General features: G+C 46.7%; 1 non-coding gene across 1 annotated transcript; it reads right to left on the bottom strand.

The window, feature by feature from the left end:
• Window positions 1–910: 910 nt before the first annotated feature.
• Window positions 911–1013, bottom strand: LOC132537316 (U6 spliceosomal RNA). The gene has a single exon (XR_009548767.1). It is a non-coding gene; the product is annotated as a U6 spliceosomal RNA (small nuclear RNA).
• Between the last annotated feature and the right edge of the window lie 23372 nt (window positions 1014–24385).

Below are 24385 nucleotides of genomic sequence, written 5' to 3'. Positions count from 1 at the left end.
ACCCCTGACCTAAAAAATGCCCATCAGCAACTGGGGGAGGGGGTGGCTCAGCAGTGGAGCACAGAACTTGCATGCATAAGGTCCTGAGTTCTGTATGTGCCAAAGTGATGCTCTGATCCTCCCCACCTTCCTTCCTCCCTTCCTCCTTCTGTTCCTCATTATTAACAAATAGCCCTCATAAATGTAAATTCCCACCCATGAATACTTCATTAATTTGTTCATTTACTCATTTGCCACTTTTTAGTGCCTTGCCTATAGGTTTCCTGGAGGAAGAGGGGAAGTTGATGGACTCAGAAATAGGTGAACAAGACAGATGTGGCCTGAAAGAAGGAATAGTCTGCTAGAACTAGACCCATAGATGTGTCAGAAGATACAATGCAGGGGCTGGTGAAGTAGCTCACTTGGATAGTGTGCTACTTTACCATGTGAGAGATCCAGGTTTGAGCCTGGTCCCCTCCAAATTAGAGGAAGCTTCAATGCTGTGATCTCTTTCACCTTCCCTGCTTCTCTGCCTCAGAAGGAGGTGGAGGAAGAAAGGGAGGAGGAGGGGGAGGGGGAGAAGAAATAATGCAGTGTAACTACATTGTTACAATGGCCTGTAACCATGGCAATGGAAAGTAGCTGAAAACAAACACCATCACCTACTTTAGCCAGTGCTCCCCCTCCCCTGTCCCTGCAGAAATGTCCAGAGAGCAGGAAGGGTAGGTCCTGTCCTAAGAGCATTTTTCTTCCTCTGCCTAGAGACTTCCCATTTAACCTCCAAGATCCCACTTCTGCAGCACTTCCTCCAGGAAGTCTTCCAGCTCCTGTCACAACTCCTGTGGGCATCAGTCTTGGAGATTTTCTGGGGAAAGGATGTGACTTGTGAAGGGTAATCCAAATTTCATGTCATTACATTTATTTATTTATTTATTTTCTGGAACACTTCATTAGCATGCCATACTTGCACAGGGCCCACATTCATTTTCTCTGTATCATTCCAGTTTTTATATGTGTGCTGCTGAAATGAGCACAGCTTTTTTAGTTTTTTTTTTTTCTTTTAAAGATTTATGCATTGAGTTTGGGGAGACAGCATAATGGTTTTGCAAAAAACTTTCTTGCCTGAGGCTCTGAGGTCCCAGGTTAAATCCCCAGGACCACCACAAACCAGAGCTGAGCAGTGCTCTCTCTGGTCTTTCTTTCTATATCTCTCTCATTAAAATAAAATATTTTTTAAAGATTTATACATTAATATGAGTGAGTGTTGGTCAAGGGGTCTTAGAAGCAGAATTAGAAGCAGACCAACAAGTGAGAGAACCAGAGCATCACTCTGGTATAAGCGATGCCAGAGATCAAATTTGGGCCTCATGTTTCCAAATTCAACACTTTAGCCACTGTGATACTTTGGTTCTCTCCACACACATCTCTCTCCCTCTCTCTCCTCTTTCTTTTTCATATTCATAAAACAACCTTTTTTTTTTCTTTTTATGTAGCATCCACAGCTGGCAAATAGCACAATGGAGAAAGTGTTGAACTCTGAAGCATGCGATCCTGAGTTCAATCCCTGGTAACACATATGCCAGAGTGGTGCTCTGATATGTCCTCTCTCTGTCCCTTAATTTAGGGAGTCCGGCGGTAGCGCATTGGGTTAAGGGCACGTGGCACAAAGCACAAGGACCAGTGTAAGAATCCCGGTTCGAGCCCCTGGCTCCCCACCTGCAGGGGAGTTGCTTCACAGGTCTGCAGGTGTCTTTCCCTCCCCGCCTCTGTCTTCTGCTCCTCTCTCCATTTCTCTCTGTCCTATCTAACAATGACAACATCAATAAAAACAACAATAAAAAAAATAAGGGCAACAAAAAAGGGAAAATAAATAAATAAACATAAAAAATTAAAAAATAAACTTAATTTAATTTCATGGAGCAGGGAGAATTTGAGAGAAAAAGGGGTGAGCGAGAAAGAGAGATATCTTTTGAAGCTTTCCCCCTGCAAGTGGAGGTCAGGGGCTTGAACTTGGGTCCTGTTCACTCAACCATGTATGCCACCACCTGACCCACCCCTTCTCATTAATAAATAAATGTAAAATAATGTAGTCAGGGTGGCTTACTGAGCAGAGTGCAGAATTTGCGGGCGTGAGATCCCAGGTTTGACCTCTGGTACAGCACACATCAGAGTGATACACTGATTTCTCTTTCTCAAATGCAAAATAATGATGGTAATAATAATATTTTACCAGAGCACTACTTAGTCTTGGTGTATGGGTGCTGGGAATTGAACCTGGGACCCCTAGTGTCACAGACAAAAAAGTCTGTTGGTTCTACTGCCATAAGATGCAATCTCCCTAGCCTACCAGTAAGTCCTTTTTTTGTTGTTGTTGCCATGTGCGCTTAACCTGATGCACTACCGCCCGACTCCTCTTTTTTTTTCTTTAAAGTTAAATAAATAAATAATAGGTGATTCAATGAAAGTGTAACTACATGTGATTTCATGTTTGGACTTCAGTGGGGGCAGAAAATAGTCTCTGTCCGGCCGTGTAACTGGCTCTGTGGTTTGGAGAACACTGTCACCGTAATTACGGTACTGACTGTTGGGTAGTTGCCATCTCCCCCTGGCTTCTTCTTATCCATATGCCTATATAGGGATTTACTGATCCAAAGGTTTGGTCTATTTACATAAATCACTTTTACATAAAGCACTCCAGGGCATTGGTGGTTCAGTTATAGGATTCTCGCCTGTTCCGCCCCCTCCTTGTCACACTCTGATTTTCACCAGTCACTTTTCTCTCCACCCTCTCTATATCACATCCTGTTTCCACCCTACTTGGAGAGTATAAAAACAGCTGCTCTTCTGATTAAAGACACTTGGAAATTGCTTTCCGGCTCCAAGAGTTCCAGAGTGTATCTCCTGCGGAAGTTGGTGCAGCACGCGTTCCTGATCCCTCTCCCACACAGCAGCCTAGATCAGCTCCAGTTGAATTCTCTCCAACCCAGAGAGCACCGGCTCGGGAAGAAGTACCCTCAGGCTATCCCGGCAACTGACCACACACTGGAACCATTTCCTCCCTTCTCTCCCTGTCTCACACATCACTTACACACACTTTAGACAGACACTCTTAAACAAAGCAGAAAGATCTGTGAAATGGGCTGTTTAGCTATGTTTTGAACAGATAATGGGTATGAGCTATTCTGGAACCTGGCCAAAGACTGTCTTAGGTGGGTGTCAAGAACAAGGGGACACCCCTGTCACCCCCACCACTTCCCTCAGTGCTTAGAGCCTGGGTTTGCATCCCCTCTGTCAGTCCACATTTCTCCCCTTCCCCACTGCATATCCTCTGGTGTTGGCACTGCTTTGCTGTTTGTTTTTGTTTGTTTGTTTTTCACTTTTTTTTTCACTAGTGATTTAATAATGCTCAACAAGATTGGAGGATAAGAGGGGTACAATTCCACACAATTCCCACCACCAGAGCTCCATATCCTATCCGTCCCCTCCATTGGAAGCTTCCCTATTCTTTTTCTTTTTTAATATTTCTTTATTTATTTTCCCTTTTGTTGCCCTTGTTTTTTATTGTTGTTGTAGTTATTGATGTCATCATTGTTAGATAGGACAGAGAGAAATGGAGAGAGGAGGGGAAGACAGAGAGGGGGAGAGAAAGATAGACACCTGCAGACCAGCTTCACCGCCTGTAAAACGACTCCCCTGCAGGTGGGGAACTGGGGGCTTGAACTGGGATCCTTGAGCCTGTCCTTGCACTTCGCGCCATGTGTGCTTAACCCACTGCACTACCGCCCAACTCCCAGCTTCCCTATTCTTTATCCCTCTCTTGAAGTATAGACCAAAATTCTTTATGGGGTACAGAAAGTGGAAGGTGTGGCTCCTGTAACTGCTTCTCCACTGAACATGGATGTTGGCAGGTCAATCCATACCCTCAGCCTATTTCTATCTTTCCCTAGTGGGTGGGATAAGGGTCTGGGGAGGTGAGGATCCAGGACACATTGGTGAGGTCATCTGCCCAGAGAAGTCAGGATGGTGTCATGGTAGTGTCTACAACTTGGTGGCTGTATGATATAAAGTAAGATAACTTGTTTAATAATCAGGAACCTAAAGGTAAGAATAGAGCAGATGGTACCTTGCTATTTGAACACACTGCAGATGGTGTCCTAAGAATTCACATCCAGGGCCAGGTTTCCTTTCTCAGGCAGGACTTGAGGATGTGTATCCAGCATTCCCTGAGATCCATCTTTCCTCTTAGAACTGCTAAGGGCCAAGACCTCAACATAAGAGAAAAAGAGAGGGGCCAGGCAGTGGTGTACCCAGGTTCAAACCCTCACGTACCCTGAAAAGGGGAAGCTTCACAAGCAGTGAAACAGGTCTGTAGGTGTCTCTCTCCCTCTCTATCTTCCCCTCCCCTTTCACTTTTTCTCTGTCCTATGGGGGGGAAAAAAACACTAGAAATGTGGATTCATTGTGCAGGCATCAAGCCCCATTGATAACCCTGTGGCAATAAAATAAAAGAGAACCAGCCATCAATCTGATACATGTGATGCCAGGGATGGAACTCAGGACCTTAAACTTTTAAATAAAAAGCTGTAGCCACTGCCCCACCTCCCAGGGCCACTGAAGATTTTTCACCCTCATTGTACAGATGAGAAACTGGCAGTTTGGCCAACCAGGGAGGGAAAGCCTCACAGTTTACAGAAGAGCTGAGCAAACTAAACAAGCTCTACAGGCCACCTGCTATATTTCCCCAAGTCCCCTGAGGGGTCTACTTGACCACAGAAGAGGTGAGAGATCCTCAGAATAATCACACTGAGAATATAATGGCTTCCGCAAACAAATGTAAATCAGTTCATTTCCCTTTCTGCAGTGTTCATTCGAAGGCACCAATTACAAGCTGACAAAAGAAAAATACAAGCCCAAATGGCCTCTAGAGGACTCTTACAGCTATGGGCATGACATCCCATGAGAGCAGGGCAGGGACCAGGGTCAAGAGCGAGTGGGAGATTCAGCCAGTGGCTGCAGCTCCAAGGGGCCAGTCCCAGCCTTGCCCTCGCCCCTATGTCATCTCTTGCCCTCTCCTCCACTCTCTGAGTGGACATTGGGGGTGGGGCGTAAACCAGGATAGAAAACTATATATGGATATGAACTGGGAACTCAAGACAAGAAAATTCTGTGCTCTACCAGTTATTTCCTCAGTCAAAAAATTCAGATTAATCAAAAAGAGCTGGGCACATCTTTCCAGAAGATTCCCATTAATTATTCTAGTCTGTCTTCACCACTTCCATGGAGTAGGGACAGGTATAACAACTTCCACTTTTAAAAAATTATTTTTTGACTGCTCATATAATTTCTTTCATTCTTTAAAAAATTTATTTCAGAGAGAGACAGAAAGAAACCAAGAAGGAAGGGGAGATAGAGAGGAAGAGGGGGCCAGATGGTAGCACACCTGGTTAAGTACACATATTACAATGCACAAGGACCCAGGTTCAAGCCCCTGGTCCCCACCTTCATGGGAAAGCTTCCTGAGTAATGAAGCAGTGCTGCAGGTGTCTCTCTGTCTCTTTTCCTCTCTATCACCCTCTCTCCTCTCAATTTCTCTCTGTCTCTATCCAATAGTATCAGAGGACAGGAAAGTCCTTCCCGTGAGGCAGCTGGTTTGTCTTTCTGCCTCTGCCATCACCTCAGACCAGGTAACCTGGCCTGTAAGGTACTGTCCTGTGTGCCCCAGTCCACACTACTCCACGTGAATGCCCCCAGCCCACTTTGCCCTTTGTCATCCCCCTCCTGGGCACCCCCAGGCATCTTAACTTTTGATTGCCAGACTAAGGTGATTCAGCCCCTTGTGAAAATAGAAACGACAAGCCAGTAAGAAGTGGCCACCTGCTCCCATCACCAGTTGGGGGGTGGGGGGCAGTGTTAGATGTACAGTAGCAGAACTGGGCAGTGGTGTCCCTGGTTGAGCATACATGCTACCCAGGTCTAAGCTCCCTATTCCCTCCTACAGGGAGGAAACTTCACAAATGGTAAAACAGTGTTGCAGGTGGCTCTCCTTCTCTCTCCCTATCTATCTCCCCCTTCCTCCTCAATTTCTTTTTAAAAAAAAAATATATATATATATTTTTTTATGGGGGCTAGGCGGTGGCGCACCTGGTTAAATGCATACACTACAGTGCAGAAGGACCCGGGTTCAAGTCCCTGGCCTCCACCTGCAGGGGGAAAGCTTCAGGAGTGGTGAAGCAGAGCTGCAGGTGTCTCTCTGTCTCTCTCCCTCTCTGTATCCCTCTCCCCTCTCAATTTCTCTCTGTCTCTATCCAATAATAAATAAAAAAATATTTTAAAAAACCTCTTAAAATGTATTTTATTTATTATTTATTGGACAGAGACAAATCAAGAAGGAAAGAGAGACAGAGAGATCTGCAGCACGCTTCATCCCTTGTGAAGCTTCCCCCGCAGGTGGGGACTAGTGGTTTCAATCCAGGTCCTTGTGTTTTGTAACATGTGCACTCAGCTGAGTGCACCACATCTACAAGTCTACGGCCATACCACCCTGAACACGCCCAGTCTCGTCTGAGTGCTCCACCACCTGCCCCCTCTCCTCAATTTCTGTCTCTTTCCAAAACAAAGCAAAACAATACAGTGGCTGATTTCCCTGTTGCCCTGCGTGTGTGTGTGTGTGTGTGTGTGTGTGTGTGTGTGTGTGTGTGTGTGTGTGTGACAGATGCCGAGGTGGCTTCTCTGGCAAGGCAAGGCAAGGCAAGGAGTGTCAAGGTCAAGTCCAGACACCACTCTTGGACCCTGTGAGCTGTGCCAACCTGAGGGCTAGGGGGAGGTGTTGGCCCCAAGCTAACTCTGAAGTCTTCCAGGTGGTCAAACTCTTGTCTGGGGCTCTTTGCTCAGACAGGCTTGGACATTCTTGTCATTCCAAGGCCCCCTGCACTCTATGCAGATTTGCCTGGGATGAGTCTGGCCTGAGGCAGAGCTGAATGAGGGGAGGAGGAGGGAAATGAAAGGGTCCCTCCACACCAGGATGTTCCAGGTGTGGTCCCTCTCATCTTCAGACCATAGCCCCTAGCACCCCCCCACCCATCCCCCCACACACACACACACCAAGGCTAACCCCCACATAGCACTGAAGGGCTTTGGAGCTAGACTGTCTTTCTTGTGCTAGACTCCAAGGTCGGTCCTCACTCCCCATGTAGGTGGGAACTGAAGCCTTAGCTTGGCTGCAATTGTCTACTTGTTTGGGGGGAAACAGCACTTACTACATCAGATTGTAGAGAAGATTAAATGAGATATCAGGAAGCCATGTAGCACCGTGCCTGACATCATCGTAGTTGTTACTATGCCTTATTATCACTATTATTATTGTTAGTCATCGATGTTGTTGTCACAGTAGTAAAGTAGTAGTATATTTATCGCCTGCAGGGTTATTGTTGGGGCTCAGTATCTACACAATGATTCTGCCACTCTATGTGATCATTCTCCCCCCACCCCCACACACACAGCATTTTTTTCTTTCTTTTTCTTTCTTTCTTTTATTTATTTATTCCCTTTTGTTGTCCTTGTTGTTATTATTATTGTTGTTCTTGGTGTCGTCATTGTTGGATAGGACAGAGAGAAGTGGAGAGAGGAGGGGAAGACAGAGAAGGGGAGAGAAAGACAGACACCTACAGACCTGCTTCACCACTTGTGAAGTGACTCCCCTGAAAGTGGGGAGCCGGGGGCTCTAACCGGGTCCATCAAGGCTTTGCACTTAACCCGCTGTGCTATCGCTGGACTCCCTTTTTCTTTATTTTTGATGAAGACAGAGAACTCATGAGGGAAGAGACCTGCAGCACTGTTCCACCACTTGTGATGAAATGAAAAATCTATAGGCTCCCAGTGGATGCCTACTTCTCCATTCCAACATCCCAGTGGCAGGCTCTGAGCCGTGGGCTCTTATGGTAGCCAACCTGCTCTCACCTTTATTGTCAGCACCTTGATGGACATTGTTTCTAACCAATCAGCTTGTGCCTTGCCCAGTTTAACACTTATAAAAGCTGGGTGCTGCGGTACAAGCATGTGCAGGTCTGGTAGGAATCATCTTGTAACCCATTAACGTAAAATAAACGTAACTCCCTGCCCTCCGTGTGGCCTCAGGTCTTGTTCTTTGGTTACTTTTGAGCTATATTTTGGAATTTTTTATTACAATGATGCTTCAGGTGGGGACTAGGACCTTGAACCCAGGTCCTTGCTCATGGTAATGTGTGTAATCTACTGAATGTGCCACCACTCAACCCCAGCTCTTACAGTTCTTTTTATTTTTTTTTAATTTTTTAAATATTTATTTATTTTCCCATTTGTTGCCCTTGTTTTTTATTGTTGTTGCAGTTATTATTGTTGTTATTGATGTCGTCATTATTAGGACAGAGAGAAATGGAGAGAGGAGGAGAGAAAGACACCTGCAGACCTGCTCCGATGCTTGTGGGGAGCCAGGGGCTGGGGCTGGAACCGGGATCCTTATGCCGGTCCTTGCCCTTCATGCCATGTGCGCTTAACCGTTGCACTACCACCCGACTCCCACTCTTACAGTTCTTTTATCCTAGGATCTCTTATACCTTCCAGAGCTCCACCCTCTCCTATACACACACAGCAGAGGCTAATTCCCAGGCTGTCTGCAGCCAGCTGAACTATGCTCAGGGCCTTACAGTCTCTGACCCCTCTCTACTCCAGGCAGCCTGGGACCCTCAAGGCCTAGGAACATGCCAGGCTATGTGTACCCAGTATCCTTCCATCCAAATGCCATACTTACACTTCATAGCTCCACCCTACCTCTTTTCCTTCAAATTCCAGCTATAGCTCCATCTCCTCCAGGAAGCCTCTCCTGACTGACCCCTGTTCTGTTTTCTCTGGATTGCTAAGGCCCTCCAGGTGAACTGTGGTTGCATGGCATGCTGCCTTGAAATTCCTGACTGCCAGAGAGAAAAATTCCTTCTTCCTCTTCAGACTGTTACAATTGAAATAAACATTTCTCTGGTAAATATAGGTTACCCTAAATTTACCTCCTGGCTCCAGTACTTTCCCCATACTTCATCACTCACTGTCCCTACCATAGATTTTCCTGGAGTGGGAACCAGATTATGACATGGTGGGCTAGTTACCCAGATAAATTCACCAACTAGGAGATGGTGGAAGAAGCCCTCCATCCAGACTCCCATACCATGGCTGGGACCCCAGGAACATCTCTGTTGAGGGCTGGGAAACTGAAATAGGCATCTGGAGCTGAGAGCCCCTGCTGGAAGGGGTCTTTGGGGGGAGGGTCCCTGAAACCCACTAGTAGGATCAGGTGTGGAGGCAGGTCCTAAAGTCTGTGGGTCCAGGAAGAGGAAGGCCAAGAACTAGAATCTCACTTTTCATGGCAGAAGAAGATGCAGCTTGTTCTGGAAGTCTCTAGGGAGTGTCCTGGGCAACAGCCACTGTGTAGGGCAGAAGTTACAGGATGCAGATCTGATGAAGGGGACTCTCACTAACCGTCCTAAAAGCTGAGCAGAGGGGCCAGGGAACAAGCTCACCAAGCAGGGCACCTGTTTTGACATGCGCACAGCCCAGGTTCCAGTCCCATCACCACATGAGGAGATGCTATGACATTGAAGTCGGCTCTGATGCTGTGGTGTCTCGCCCCTCTCTGTCTCAGTCTCTTTCTCCACGTAAGTGGCTCAGAGTGGTGAAATCAGACATGTCTGAGGTTCTGAAAAACTAGCAGCAGCAACAACAATGATGATAACAATAAAGAAAGAAAACAAAACGGAAGTCTGGAATTGGGGAGTTTACCACTGATGGGTTAGCAAGATCCCTGAACTAGGTGGTATAAGGAACAGCATTCTTTTCTCTACTCTCCTGTTCTTTTCCTTATCCTTTATGGGGGAAGAGATTAATGGTTTACAGTCAACAGTAAAACACAGTATGTGTGTAACATTTCTCAGTTTTCCACATAACAATTCAACCTTTTCTAGGTCCTCCTCTAACATGTTCCAGGACCTAACCCCCCCCCCCACTCCCACCCCAAGTCTTTTACTTTGGTGCAATCCACCAACTCCAGTCCAAGTTCTGGTTTCCCTTTTGTTCTTATTTTTCAACTTATGTCTGTGAGTGAGGTCACCCCACATTGATCCTTCTCTTTCTGACTTATCTCACTTAACATGATTCATTCAAGTTCTATCCAAGATGAACTGAAAAAGGTGAGCTCAAAATTTTTAGTAACAGAGTAGTATTCCATTATGTATATATACCACAATTTACTTAGCCACTTATCTGTTGTTGGACAACTGGGTTGCTTCCAGGTTTTGGCTATTACAAATTGTGCTGCTATGAACATAGGTATACACAAATCTTTTTGGATGGGTGTTTGATTCCTTAGGATATATCCTCAGGAGAGGAATTTCAGGGTCATAGGGTAGGTCCACTTCTAACCTTCTGAGAGTACTCCAGCCTGCTCTCCACGGGGGTTGGGCCAATTTACATTCCCACCAGCAGTGCAGGAAGATAAGGAACAGAATTCTGCTCAGGTTCTTCCTGACTCAGTGTCTGACATTCACAGCCAGCTAGTCACAAAAAAGCTGAGAATCTGAGATTAAAATTCTGTCACTTTAAGGTTCTGAAATGTATTTTCCTGACTCAGGGATTTAAAAAGTTTATTACTTTTAGGTTATAGAACATGTCTGTGCATTGGGCATGTCAAGCAGGACACACATAAGGTTTTTTAAAGCTTTTTTTTCTTATTTTATTCATTTATTTATTTTAAAGACAAAGAGATACAGAACAAAATATACTTAGAGAGAAAAAACAGACCACTGCTCAGCTTATAGTGGTGCTGGGGATTGAACCTGGGACCTCAGAGCCCCAGGCGTGAAAATCTTTTGCAGAACCATGATGCTGTCCCACCAGCGACACACATGAGATTTAAAATTTTTTCCCATAGGCATGTTTAAATAGAATAAAAAGAGAGCCAGGCATGTACGTCAGAGTTAGGGTACATATATGAGGGCCTGGGTTTGATTTCCAACACCGCAGAAAAAATAAACAAATAAATAAGGAAAAGGAAAGAAAGAAGAGAAAAAGACACTGGTGATGTTAAAGTAAAACACTATATTTGACCTAACAGAATAAGAAATGTTATAATTTTGACATACAAAGAGTACAACAAAATTATTGGGATTTCAGGCTGGGTGGTGGTGTACCTGGTTGAGCGCATGTTACAATGCACAAGGACGGGGAAGCAGGACTGTAGGTGTCTCTTTGTCTATCTCCCCCTTCCCTTTTGATTTCTGGTTGTCTCTATCGAATAAATAAATAAAGATCAGGGTTATCGCTGGGGCTGAAGCTGGGTACCTGCATTATGAATCCATTGTTCCTGGCGGCCATCTTTTTTCCATTGTTGTTGCTGTTGCTGTTACTGTTGTTGCTGCTGCTGCTGCTGTTAGAAGACAGAGAAATTGAGAGAGGAAGGCAAGACAGATAGGGAGAAAGACACCTGCAGACCTGCTTCACTGCTTGAGAAATAACCCCCCTGCAGGTGGGAAGCCCGAGACTCAAGCCAGAATCCTTGCACCAGTTCTTGCACTTCTCCCTATATGCGCTTAAGCTGGTGCGATAGCATCGGCCCTCTCCCCCCCCCCACTTTTTTTTTTTTGTCTCTAGGGTTATCACTGGGGCTCAGTGCCTGCACTATGAATCTACTGCTCTTGATGACGATTTTTTTCCATTTTGTTGTTGTTATTGGATAGGACAGAGAAAGATTGAGAGAGGAGGGGAAGACAGAGAGAAGAGACACTACCCTCCACCCACCTGTTGGTGGGGAGCTGGGGCTGGAACCAGAATCCTTGCACCAGTCCCTGAGCTTTGAACTGTATGCAATTAACCAGGTGCACCACCGCCAGACCACCATTCCTTTGGATTTTTATTGAGGTGACACTGATTTACAAGGCTGCATGCCTTAGGGACAGAATGCCACACCTCTTCCTGATGTATACTACTACTTGCAGCCCCAGCATACCCATAATCTTCAACTCAAGTGTTTTGGGCCCCTTCTGCCTCCCAACCCCACCTCAGTAACCTCAGCCCTACAGACCGAAACTGTTTGTTTCCTTTCACTTTGTTCCTTTGCTTTGTTTTTCTATAGCCCACATATGAGTGAGGCCATCAATATTTGTCTATTTGTCCTTCTCCTTCTGAACTATTTTAATGAGATGCCTTACATTCTTTCTTTTGTACCAAGTCCTCAGAATCTGAGCAGTTAAGGGGGAGGGTGGCTGGTTAGGGAGGGGGGTGAAACACATGCCTTCCTGGAGGACTAACATCTTATAACGCATGAAATCCCAGATTCAAGCCCAAGCACCACACGGAAGCGCCACAATACCTGGAGGAACACAACAAATGAAGGAAGCAATGCTCCAGTATTTATCTTTCTCCCTCTCTCATTAAAAGAATGAAAATAGGGAGTCGGGCGGTAGCACAGCGGGTTAAGCACAGGTGGCCCAAAGTGCAAGGACCAGCTTAAGGGTCCCGGTTCGAGCCCCTGACTCCCCACCTGCAGGGGAGTCGCTTCCCAGGTGGTGAGGCAGGTCTGCAAGTGTCTGTCTTTCTCTCCCCCTCTCTGTCTTCCCCTCCTCTCTCCATTTCTCTCTGTCCTTTCCAACAACAACATCAATAATAACAGTAATAACTACAATAAAACAGTAAGGGCAACAAAAGGGAATAAATCTTTTTTAGAAAATGGAAATATTGGCCTCAGAGTTGTGCTATTATGTATCGTGCATGTTCCAGTGTTGCCAAAAATATAAAGGGATAAAAAATGGACTAGCCAAGTGACTCAGTGGTATCACGCATGTGTGAGGCCCTTGGCCTTCCCAGGAGCAGTAAATAAATAAAAAAAAAAATCCAGTGAGTGAGTGTTTTATACATACAGTACATCTCAATTCAGGTGAGTCATTAAGTACTTTTTTCAAGTTTTCAGTCACCACACAGGGCTGGTGGCTTTAATACTGGACAGAAGACTAGAAACTGAAAAATTGTGGCCTGGGAGAAGATGGCACAGTGGAGAAAGCATTGGACTCTCAAACATGAGGTCCTGAGTTTGAGCCCTGGCATCATATATGTCAGAGTGATGCTCTGGTGTGTTTTCTCTCATCCTCTCCTTTTGCCTCTCCCTCCCCCCCCTCCCCCCCCCCCCCCCCGCTCTCATCATATTAGTAAACAAATCTTTTAAATGTCTTTTTTAAAAACTGAAACCTAAAATCTATGCACTACTGCTGCTTCTCTTTTGTCTTTCTCTTTTCTCCTACCTCCTCCTCCTGTTTCTCCTCGAGGCTGCTACTGCTATTTCTTTCTTTTCCCTTTCCTTCTCCTCCTCCTCCTCTTTTTTTTTTTTTCTTTTCTTTCTTTTTGTGTGTAGGGGGGTTGTTGCTAGACTTTATAGATGTACAATTTTACTGTTCTGGATTGACTGTTTCATTCATTTAGATAGAGACAGGCATAGGGGCAAGGGAGATAGCATGATGCTTATGCAAAGAGACTTTCATGCTGGAGGCTCTGATGTTTCATATTCAGTCCCCTGCACCACCATAAACCAGAGCTGAGCAGTGCTCTGGGGGAGAGAGAGAGAGAAAGAGAGAGAGAGAGAGAGGAAGAAGGAGGAGAAGGAGGCAGATGAGGAGGAAGAACACTATAAAAAAGAGGCAGAGAGGGAGTCGGGCTGTAGCGCAGCGGGTTAAGCGCAGGTGGCACTCAGCACAAGGACCCACATAAGGATCCTGGTTCAAGCCCTGGCTCCCCACCTACAGGGGTGTCGCTTCACAAGCGGTGAAACAGGTCTGCAGGTGTCTATCTTTCTCTCCCTCTCTCTGTCTTCCCCCTCCCCTCTCCATTTCTCTCTGTCCTATCCAACAACAATGACAACAATAATAATTACAACAATAAAACAACAAGGGCAATAAAAGGGAATAAATAAATAAAAATAAATATAAAACAAATTTTAAAAAAAGAGGCAGAGAAAGACAGAGAGACATAGAAGGGGAACACCACAATAGCACTGGAGCTTCCCTCTTGTGGTGTGCTTGGACTCAAACCTAGGTCATGCACATAACAAGGAAAATGTCTTACCTGTGAATTATTTCTCTGGCCTTATACCTTAAAGTTTTTTCCTCTCACATGGGTTATTGCTGGGGCTCAGTGTCTGAAAAACAAATCCACATCTCCTGATATCCTTTTTTTTTTTTTAGTTGATAGAGACAGAAAGAAATTGGGTGTCCGGGAGGTGGCGCAGTGGTCTCTCAAGCACGAGGTCCTGAGTTTGATCCCCACATGTGACAGCACATGTGCCAGACTGATGTCTGGTTCTTTCTCTCTCCTCCTAACTTTCTTGTTAATAAAGTCTTTAAAAAGAAAGAAAGAAAGAAATTGGGAGAAAAGGAACAGTCTCCTGAGAGAGAGAGAGAGAGATGCACCTGAAGCACTTTTTTGCTGTTTGTGCAGATCAGTCTTCTTCTTCTTTTTAATTTTTTAAAATATTTTTATTTATTTTCCCTTTTGTTGCCCTTGTTTTTATTGTTGTTATAGTTATTGTTGTTGTTGTTACTGCTGTCCTCGTTGTTGGACAGGACAGAGAAATGGAGAGAGGATGTGAAGACAGAGAGGGGGAGAGAAAGACAGACACCTAGAGACCTGCTTCACTGCTCGTGAGACTCCCCTGTAGGTGGGAGCCCAGGATCAAACCGCTATCCTTCTGCTGGTCCTCGCGCTGTGCGCCATGTGCGCTTAACCCACTGCGCTCCTGCCTGACTCCCTTCTTCTTTTTCTTTTTTTTTAAAGAAATGTATTTATTCATTAATGAGAAAGACACAGAAAGAACATAGAGCATCACTTTGGCATATGCAATGCTAGGGGTCAAACTTAGGATCTCATGCTTGACGGAACAACTGTTTTTATCCATTATACCAACTACTGGGTTGCTGCTTTGACTTTCTAAAATGCTAGTGTGGTGGCTGGGATGACTGCACAATCGGCAGATCGAGGAACTCTCATGTCTGAGGTTCTCAGCTTAAGCCCCAGCATCACATTTGTCAGAGTTAGGCTCTGACTTCTCTCTTCTATCTCAATATGAAACGCTATCTAATATGAAATAAATAAATAGAACTGGGAAGATAGCATAGTGGTGACGCAAAAGACCTTTTTTTAAAAAGTTTAAAAATATTTTTATGTACTCCCTTTTGTTGCCCTTGTTGTTTTATTTTTGTAGTTATTGTTGTCATCGTTGTTGGATAGGACAGAGAGAAATGGAGAGAGGAGGGGAAGACAGAGGGGGAGAGAAAGATAGACACCTGCAGACCTGCTTCAACACCTGTGAAGCGACTGCCCTGCAGGTGGGGAGCAGGGGACTTGAACCGGGGTCCTTAAGCCAGTCATTGTGCTACAGGCCATGTGTGCTTAACCCGTTGCACTACTGCCCAACTCTGATTTTTCTTTAATATTTATTTATTTTCCCTTTCGTTGTCCTTGTTGTTTTTTATTGTTGTAGTTATTATTGCTGTTGTTGTTGTCATCGTTGCTGGATAGGACAGAGAGAAATGGAGAGAGGAGGGAAGACAGAGAGGGGGAGAGAAAGATAGACACCTGAAGACCTACTTCACTGCCTGTGAAGCGACTCCCCTACAGGTGGAGAGCCGGGGGCTCGAACCGGGATCCTTATGCTGGTCCTTGTGCTTCGCACCATATGTGTTTAACCCACTGTGCTACCGCCTGACTCCCAAGACCTTCTTCTTTTTTTTTTTTTTAATTATCTACTTATTTTGGATAGAAACAAAGAGAAATTGAGACAGAATGGGGAGACAGAGACACCTGCAGCACTGCTTCACTCTCATGCAACTTCTCCCCCACAGGTGGGAACTGGAGGCTTGAACCCTAGTCCTCGAGCCCTGTGATGTACTGTGTGCGCTTACCCAGGTACACCACTACCAGGTCCCATGAAAGACTTTCATACCTCAGGCTCTGAGGCCCCAGGTCCTAGCCCCAGCACCACTATAAGTCTGAGGTGAGCAGTTCTCTAGTATGTCTTTTTTCCTCTCTGTATCTCCCCTTTATTTAAGTAACTAAACATTTAAAAATGTTTTTAAAGAAAAATACATACAAATCTTTTAAAAATAAAGAAGAAATAGTAAGAATAAATTGCGATTCAATGCTGGTATGCTCTGCTCTGGGATTCTAGAGTCTGCAGCTCACAGAGGCTACCTCTGAGCCTGCAGCAGATCAAAACGTTTGCTTGCAGTCTGCTTGTGGGTGAAAGCTTCTCCCCACACGTCTTTTGTGTAGACAGAAACCTGAGCTCTCGCAGAGCCCCAGGGGCTGCCTTTGCCATCTGGCCCAGATGGTGGGAACAGGGGTGAGTGTGGGGGTATTGGCCTCCCCGCCATCATGCCTGCTTATCTCCTCTCCATCCATGTGCACACGCCTGGAAGTGAGACTCTGGCCCCGTCAGTCCTCCCAGGGGTGACAAGAGGGGGGTGCTCTAGCCTGCAACCCCCCCACCCCCTGCTTTCTGTCCGCTCTTGGAGCGTGGGGGTTACTGTAGCAGGATGGATCTGAGCAGAGTGCTGAACTCTCAGAAGGGGTCCTAAGAAGTAGAAGAAGCAGAAGCCGACCTCCTGTTTGTTGGAGATAAGAACCTGGAGGCGCAAGGAGGGCATTCAGAAGTTAGAGCCCCACCATCTGGAGGTGGGAGAGTCGGAGTGCTCTCGGAGGCACAGAATGGTGCAGGTGGGGAAACTGAGGCTTGAGAGCAGAAGTGCATTCCCAAACTTGGCATAAGACAAGAAGGATGACCACCCCACCCCCAGGTTAACCATAGGTCTCCTCTTGCTACACTGAACCCTTTTCTCTGTTTCTTTCTTTTTTTCCTTTTTCTTTCTATTTTGTTCCACAAGACAGTGTGAAATTGAGAGGGGGAGGTGGAGATAGAGAGGGAGAAAGACACCTGCAGACCTGCTTTACCACTTGTGAAGTGTCACCCCCCCCACACACACTGCAGGTGAGGAGTGGGGGGTAGAACCCTGGTCCTTGCCATTAATACTGTGTGCACTTAACCAGTGTGCCACTGCCTACACCGCAACCTCCCCCAGCCCCAACCCATTGTTTCTTTTTTCCAAAGCTCAGTTCTGCCTTATAGTGGTGCTGGGAGTTGAACCCTGGGACTTCAGAGCTTCAAGCTTGAGAATCTTTCTGCATAACGATTATGTTGTCTCCCCAGTCTCCCTGTCTCTACCTCGGGGGGAAAAAAACAAGGCACAAAACCACAGTCTAGGATGCCAGGTTTGCTCTGCAGGGAGGGCCCTGTGGATGTCACATCCAGGTGGGTGATTTGGGGGAGTTGTAAATCTTCTGCCAGAACCAGAGACCCCTGACTTGAGACTCAGTCCCAGTTGCCTGCTTGCTCCAGGTCTGCAGGTTCTGCAGAGGATCTGGGGAAGGGGGACTGGGGCCCAGGCTGGAGGCTGCATGCCGCAGAAGCCTGAGACAGAAAGGGAAACAAGTTTACAGCCTGCAGAGATCAGCTTCTGCTGCAGCACCCGGCTCTGTTCACCCTTTATTTTTATTTATTTACACTTGGGTAGAGACAGAAACCAAGAGGGATGGGGGAGAGAGAGAGGGAGAAAAAGAAACACCTGCAGCTCTGCTTCACCACTTGTGAAGCTTCCTTTCTGCAGGTGGGGACCAGGACCTTAAACCGCGGTCCTAGCACAGGTAATATGCACTCTCTACCAGGTGTGCCACTGCTCCAGCCAGTGTGTACCACTTCAAAGTCCCTCTGTCACCATGGTCCTATCTTATCCTCACAAGAGCCAAAGGGTTGGGGATGGGGCAGAAGGACTTGTCATCAGAACTTCAACTTCCAGCCCAAATGCCAGGCAGAAGGCCTGGTGCTAGAGCTTGGTTAATATTTCCCTTTTTATAGGTAGGGAAACCAAGGCCCAGAGTGGGACTATGACTTGACTTCAGCTACAGAACCAGAGGGAGGCTGGGACTAGATCCCTGGAAAATCACTGGCTCAATACCTAGGGAGCCCCTACCCCACACTTTGTCCCACCGCGTACTCCTAGACACTGCTCTGAGCAGACAAATACCTGGAGTCCACAGCCCACCCACATCCCCAAGCCACATTTTCCATAGCTGCCTCCAGGCTGGGTTTCCCCTTTGAGGAAAGCCCCGAGGATGTTCCACATGGTCATGAGCACCGAGGGGGAAATGACAGAGATCCTGGCTCAGAGGGTGACAGACAACAGCCGGAACCCGAGGCCTCCAGAGCTCTAGCTTTGCCAAAGTGGAGAGCGAGGCAGAGGGAGAGCTGGACTGGAGGTAGGAAAGGCACACGCTTTTGAAGCCTGAGATTCAAGTTCAGCATCTGTGTCAGTGACTTCCCAGACTGCCTCCTCTTTTTTATTATCTTTTGCTTTAATATTTTATTTATTTATTTGGATAGAAACAGAAAGAAATTGAAGGGGGCTGGGGAGATAGCAAATGGTTATGCAAAAGATGGTTATGCCAGAGGCATGAAAGGGCCCGGTTCAATCCCCAGCACCACTATCAACCAGAGCTGAGCAGTGGTCTGGTTAAGAAAAAAAAAAGTGAAATCAAATAAAAAATAAATAAATAAATTGAGAGTAAAAGGGAGTTAGAAAGGGAGAGGAGAGACCCCCTGCAGCAATGCTTCACTGCTTGTGACTTGAACCTGGGTCCTTGCACATGGTAACATGTGTGCTCAACCAGGTGCACCACTGCCCAGCCCTTCCTCCTCTGTAAACGTGCAGACACTCCCTCCAGGGGGAAGGGGAAGAAGAGCCCATAAGCTAAGCTCAGTAAGTGGCAACTAAGTGCCAGTTCTTGCTCATGGGCCACCTCAGGAACCAGTCGGGTGTAGGAGGCCACCCCCCACCAGCTGCCACACTTTGCTGCCATAAATGCACTCCATGAATATTTACTGAATAAGCACATGAATGAACAAGCTATTGGTGCCAGCTAAAAATCTGCAGAATACAGAGGAAAACTTCAAACTCACAGGGGTGTGTGTGTGTGTGTGGGGGGGGGGGTTGTGCCACGACTTGCTGCACAATCTCATTCTTTAAAGACAATTGCTGATGTGGCCCAGGAGATGGTACTATAGGTAAAGCTGTGGGCTTTTCAGTGTGAGGTTGCAAGTTGGATCACTGGCATCATATGTGCCAGAGTGGTGCTCTGCTTTTCTCTCACTTCCTCTCTAATAAACAAAGTGCACACACACACACACACACCAAACTGAGAGATATCTCACCAAGTAGGCTACCTGCCTTGTCACACATGCAACCTAGGTTTGAACCCCAGCACCACAGCACTGGGGTAAGTCTAATGCTGTGGTGATTCTCCTCTGTGTCTCTCATTTTCCTGAATGAAAAACTCAGCCTTAGGGGTGGTGACAGCTCACATGTATGAGGTCCTGGCTTAGGAAAAGTAATAATGATAATATTAAAATCAAAAGTAAGGGGCTGGTGGTAGCCACCTGGTTGAGTGCATGTATTATCATACTCAAGGACCTGGGTTCAAGCCCCCTTGTCCCAACCTGCAAGGGAAAGCTTCACAAGTGGTGAAGCAGTGCTGCAAGTGTTTCTCTGTCTCTCTCTATCTCCTCTCTCCATCTCCCCCACTTCCTTATCAATTTCTCTCTGTCCTATATAATTAAATAAATAATGTTAAATAAATCTTTTTAATAATATTTATTTATTTATTCCCTTTTGTTGCCCTTATTTTTATTGTTGTAGTTAGTATTGTTATTATTGGTGTCGTTGTTGGATAGGACAGAGAGAAATGGAGAGAGGAGGGGAAGACAGATGGGGAAAGAAAGATAGACACCAGCAGGCCTATTTCACCACCTGTGAAGGACTCCCCTGCAGGTGGGGAGCCAGGGGCTCGAACCAGGATCTTCATGCTGGTCCTTGTAGTTTGCTTTGCGCTTAACCCGCTACGCTACCACCTGACTCCCTAAATAAATCTTTTTTTAAAAAAAATCAAAGTAAAAGCAAAAACTACAACAATAACAAACCACTCTGAAGTAATCACTGAGTGCCAAACTTTGTGAAGAGCCTTCCAGCAGTTAAGCCCTCCGTCAATGCTTCGAGCAGGTGGGATGTAATCCCTACGTTGCAGATGAGACAACTGAGGCATAGAGATTCCAAGTCACCTGGCTGGTTGGTGGCTGAGTGTGACCACAGACCCCAAACAGGCTTCCCTGTCCTGGGAGCTCATGCATTTCACGTGTGGTGGGCTGAGGGCCCTTCTAAGCTCCTCTGGAAGGGGATAGACAGGACAACCCCCACCCCCCTCATTTCTGGGCTGATGCAGCTCAGGGCTTCCCAAGAGTTCTGGAGGCTCCTGAAAACTAGCCTTTGGGTGTGTCCGTGGCAGCTGAAGTGCCCAGTCTTTTGTCCGAGAATAATTCTCACAACATCCAGGCTGCTTCCTGCCCAGAGGGAGGCAGGAAACCAGGCTACCAAGGACTGAGGCTCCGGCTCCTTTGTCTTCCCCCAGCTCATCCCCACCCACCCCTCCCTTGCCTTGGCTTCTGGACCTTCCTCTTCCCTGCCCAGCCTTGGACCTTGAACTTAAGCTTCATACCCGGCAGACTCTGTAGTGTCAGGGCAAGGATGTAAGGTGTGGCATCTCCAGAACTAAGTTCCACAGGCTCCTGAGATCCTGGGGTGGCGGGCAGATTCTGGGGAAGCCTGGCCTGAGATGGAGGAGGAGGGTGTTGGTAATGTTCTCTGATGGACATGTCAGTGACAAGAAAGTTGCAGAGACCTTGTGGGATAGGCTCTGGTCTACGCCATCACCTGGGCTTAACAGAAGAGGAAACTGAGGCTCAGGAGATTTAACTGATTTGTTCATGATTATATAGACATTTAGAAGTGGAAGTGAATGTTTACCCAAGTCTCCAGAGATTGCATGATAATAAAAACTAATTATTATTATTATTATTATTGTAAGTAATTGCCAAGCTCAAACTCTGCCAACAGCTTTGCCACCACTGCATCATTTAATCTCCTCAAAAACTGTAAACTGTGCTCCCCATTTTCCAGTGAGGACCCTGAAACTACAGGAAGAAAAATTACCCCAAGGCTAAGGCCTGGAGAAAAAGCTAGAGAGAGAGAGAGAGAGAGAGAGAGATGGAGATGGAGATGGAGGAGAAGAGGAAAGGGAAGAGAGGCAGAATGGAGAAGGAGGCAGAGGGGGAGAACAGGTTGGACTTGGTGACAACCCACTTCTCTTTATTAGTGAAACTAATAATTACTATTAATGCCCAGCCCCTCCCTGGCTCTTTCATCCAGTCTGGTGGGGAAGTTCAGAAGATGAAAGTCTGGGGGTGGGGGAGGGGGGGCTCTCAGATGCAAGTTCCAAGGCTTCCCAACCACTAATTATACTTGACAGGCCCCTCTAGTACCCTTCCTGCACCCCCGTGGCCCCCCAGGGTGCTACACCACCTGACTGGCTGCCTGTCCAGGTAGGAACACAGTGGCTGCTCCCTGTGCCAGAAAAAAAAGAACTTCACACCAGGTGGTACCCTGCCCCCCTGATGAAATTACAGCCTGGCCCTGAAGCACTCCCAGCCCCACGGGGCCTGTATCCTGGTCCAGCCATATGGCCATGGGGGAAGTGCCACTGGGAAAGAGAAGCCCACCAGACAGAGGTTGTCAGTGTGTCTGCCCTGCTCCTCCACCAGTCTTGGGCCACCTCTCAGTCTGGCCTCTGGCATGGTCTGGGGCGTCTGCTCCTGGGAGCCTGGCCACCGTCAGCCAAGATCCCACACACCTCATCACCACTCAGTTGTTGTTATAACTGTGTGTGGGGGGAGTGGGGGTGGGCATTGAGAGAGCTCACCTGACAGAAAACACACTTTACCAGGCCCCAGGACCTGGACTGGAGTGGCTGGCCACCACACAGGAGCATCTCTCTATCACCCTCTAGATGAAAAAAGAAAGGGGGGGGGGGGAGAATAGAATGGAATGAAATGAAATGGGCTGGTGACAGTGTGCCTATGTATGACCCAAGTTAGAGCCTAGCCCCCCAGTGCATCAAAGGAAGCTTCAGGGCTGTGGTTTCTTTCATTCTCTCCCTTTCTGTCTCTATACAAAAAGAAAGAAAGAGAGAAAGGAAGGAAGAAAGAAAGAAAGGAAGGAAGGAAGGAAGGAAGGAAGGAAGGAAGGAAGGAAGGAAGGAAGAAGGAAGGATAAAAGAAGAAAAAAGTCTGCTAGGAGCAGTAGAATTGCACAATGAAACCCAGAGAGACCTTGCATTCTGCCTGCTCGTGCTTTGACATATAAGAAGTACGTCTCTGTCTCCTGTGCTTTCTTTCTTACTACCCACATGTACTTTGGTATGTGTGCACTCTCACTTCTCCTGACTAAAGCTTAAGATTCCTGAAAGTTCAGCAGCACAGCAGTTTAAGTGCAGGTGATGCAAAGTGCAAGGACCGGCATAAGGATCCTGGTTCCAGCCCCCGGCTCCCCACCTGTAGGGGAGTCACTTCACAGGTGGTGAAGCAGGTCTGCAGGTGTCTGTCTTTCTCTCCCGCCTCTGTCTTCCCCATCTCTCTCCATTTCTCTCTGTCCTATCCAACAATGACGACATCAGTAACAACAACAGTAATAACTACAACAATAAAACAACAAAGGCAACAAAAGGGAATAAATAAACAAATAAATATTTTAAAAATCCTGAAAGTCATGCAAAAAGAAAAAGAAAAGAGAAACCCAGGTAGAAAAACAAAGCTGTGTAGCATAATATAATGTAGCTCTGTGATCTCATCTGGTCAAGACACTAAGTATAATGTGAATCTTATTATGAGGGGAAAGAGAGAAAGAAAGCATGAGAGAAAAAGAATGGTTGAGAAAGGAGAGAGAAAGAGAGACCAGTGTTCAGTTATAACATGAAGTAGGACCAGGATTGAACTCACAGCCTCTGGGTGCCCGGGTGAGCGAGTTTCACACTCTAACAGGCCGAGCTCTCTCCCGACTCCTAAATGGCCTAGAGACTGCCTAAAGTTTCATCAGCACCCCAAACTTTCCAATGAACCCCAACTGCCTGGTCTCCCTTTCTCCTCAGAGGTCACATAGGTGGCTTTATAAAGAACAGGCTTGAGCATGCTTCTCAGCTTCCGTCCATATCCCACTGTCCCCCCATTTTGGGAAATGACCCTCTCCCATTCACCTGTAGCCCAGGTCTGGGACTGGAATCATCCTCACCTAAAAACCATCCTCACCTCATCTATCCACCTAAGAATCCTGCAGATTGGACCTGAAAAGTAACTCAGCAGCGAATAGTCCTTCATCTTCATAGCTGACCTCGGGCTCTGAGCTACCATCACATCTCATCTTCACACAGTTTTCTTTCCTCCCATCTTCTCCTCTCCTCTCCTCTCCTCTCCTCTCCTCTCCTCTCCTCTCCTCTCCTCTCCTCTCCTCTCCTCTCCTCTCCTCTCCTCTCCTCTTCTCTCTCTCTCTCTGAGCTACCATCACATCTCATCTTCACATAGTTTTCTTTCATCCCCTCCCGTCCCCTCCCCTCCCCTCCTCTTCCCCTCCTCTTCTCCCCCCCCCCTTTGCCTCCAGGGTTATCAGTGGGGCTCGGTGCCTGCACTACAAATCCACTGCTCCAGGCAGTCATCTTTTTTTCATTATTGTTGTTGCTGTTATTATTGGATAGGACAGAGAAATTAAGAGGAGAGGGGAAGACAGAGAGGGGAAGAGAAAGACAGACACTTGTAAACCTGCTTCACTGCTGGTGAAGTGACCTCCCTGCATGTGGGAGCGGGATCCCTGTGCTGGTCCTTGTGCTTTGCACTATGTGCGCTTAACCTGGTGTGCTACCGCCCCCCTTCACATGGTTTTCTAAGCAAAGCCAGAAAGGCCTTTGAAACCCAGATTTGAATGTTCCAGACCTGAGGAGAAAGCTCAGCCTGCTGGAGCACTGGCTTCAGTGCCTGAGTCCCAGGGGTCACATGGCTAACTTCCAGCACCACCTGATGCCAAGGCTGAGCAGTTCTCTGGTCCTGTCTCTCCTCTCCCTCTCCCTCTCCTTCTTGCCTACCCCTCTCCTCTTCTCTGTCTCTCTTAATAAATAAATAAATTAGGGGCTGAGGAAATAGCATAATGGTTATGCAAAAAAGACTCTCTGAGGTTCTGCAGTCCCCGGGTTAAATCCCTAGTCAGAGCTGAGCAGTGTCCTGGTCTTTCTCTTTGTACCTCTTTCTCATTAAAACAAAATAAATAAGGGCAGGGGAGATAGTGTAATGGTTATTTAAAGAGACTTTCATGTCTGAAGTTCCAAAGTCCCAGGTTCAGTTCCCCTATATCACCATAAG

This window comes from Erinaceus europaeus, chromosome 2 (genome assembly GCF_950295315.1).
Source record: "Erinaceus europaeus chromosome 2, mEriEur2.1, whole genome shotgun sequence".
NCBI lineage: Eukaryota > Metazoa > Chordata > Mammalia > Eulipotyphla > Erinaceidae > Erinaceus > Erinaceus europaeus.
The sequence above is the reverse complement of the archived record's forward strand: the minus strand, read 5'-3'. Positions and strand labels throughout refer to the sequence as shown.